We start from the raw sequence: 1,753 nt of genomic DNA, 5'->3' as shown, positions 1-1,753 counted from the left end.
TGTTTTCTGTTTTATATTATTGCTGTCAAATCTTGGTACTACAAGCAGCTAAAGACCATAAAACACAAGTTAATTTGGAGGGACGTATCTTTTCTTGTATTGGAAATTCAGAAAACATACAAGAGACTGACATTATATGCAAAAGTGAATATGCTGCTTTTTGTTATTTTGCTTTCTTGAGAATTTCAAAAAAAAGCCTAGTCAGTCGACATATCTATGGTAATATTTTTTGTGGTTATAATAAGGCTGTTAACTTTAGAAGAAAACTGTCTTACTATTTGTAGTTTCTTGGGAAGACAGTTTTGGACACAGAAAACATTTCTGCTGTGTGGACCGCAAAAATAGATTCAAATGTTGGAAGTCTATTGGCAAATCAGTGGGCCTGAGCAGCCAAATTTCTTTTGCTAGTTGTTTTGATAATTGCCAAAACATAGTCAAATATATTCACTACTTTGCTCACTTATTTATACAGCATGTCAATCTTGTTACAGATATATTCTCTAACTGAAGAACAGTTATATGTGAGGGGCTTTCTGAGCGTTAACATAAAAAGAGTCAAATATTGGTATTTGTGATAAAAGAATACGTTTAAAATTTGAGAAAAAAAATGCTGCCCATCTCAAGTTGTTGCTTCAACTATCACACCAAGATTAGGTCTATAGATAAGAAGTTGAATGCAGATTGCATGAACGTAGATTGTGTAAGGTGCAATTGCCTTAATATGGGGTTGCACGTGAAAAGGCACGACTCGTAACAATGGCTTCATGATAACATTTTGAAAACATAATTTCAACGACCGAGCCCGTACTCAATTGTCAGGGAGTCCCGACATACTTTCTGTCATCAAGTTTCTCATGTGAAAGCAGACAAAAGCTTTTTTTACTTTATTATTATAAAAAAATTAATTAGGACTGCAAGCTACTTCTGTGTTTGTATGTTTCTGGTTTTGTTAGCCGTAACAGAAAATAAATTGCGTTTCTGCAGGCTTTATAACACTATGGTACCTTATCTCACTTCAATAATAGAAATAAAGTTATATTGGTAGTTTGGGCTTGTTGAATGTCTGAACATTCTCTTTAGCATAAATAAGGCTCTTTCTAATTGAGATAGAACACCTCACATGACTCTCCCTGATTTTCATCCTGTTACTTTAATATTTACGTTTTCCAGAACATTCAGAAAACACTTTGAAACAGAAATTGAGATCATCTCCGTTGACACAACATGTTTATAGGTTACCATCAACCAATAAAAAAAATTAACAACCGATTTGGGACTCCTCCTAAAACCAGGGGGCAATAGCTCTTGCCAGACCCCTACCTCCTGAAATGACATTAATATTCTTGGGGAAAAAACAGACTTAAAGTTTTTAAAGAAAATTATTTCATTTTTCTGTAGATTCTATTTCACTTAAATGAAACATTTATTTTACGGAGGTACCCTTATGAGCATTTTTCTGAACATCTAGAAAAAGCTTGTTCGCCGCTGAAAGAAACGGTGATACAAACAGCGTTTCCATAAAGGATATTTGTACTATTTGTAGAATGTTTTTCCCATAATCAGGAGTTTTGTATGCTTCTGAAGATAGTAGTACTTTCAGTTAAACCTGGTAAATATAAGATAATATTCCAATTCTAAACGAAATTTTCAATATTTCTACATTCTATTAACACTTTTTTTTGTCAGTTTGCTTGATTCGTCTCACAGTTCCTTTTTTTGTCGGTAAAAAAGTGAGCTTTGCAGTATGAACTGA

This window comes from Artemia franciscana, chromosome 5, assembly GCF_032884065.1.
Source record: "Artemia franciscana chromosome 5, ASM3288406v1, whole genome shotgun sequence".
Taxonomy (NCBI): domain Eukaryota; kingdom Metazoa; phylum Arthropoda; class Branchiopoda; order Anostraca; family Artemiidae; genus Artemia; species Artemia franciscana.
The sequence above is the reverse complement of the archived record's forward strand: the minus strand, read 5'-3'. Positions refer to the sequence as shown.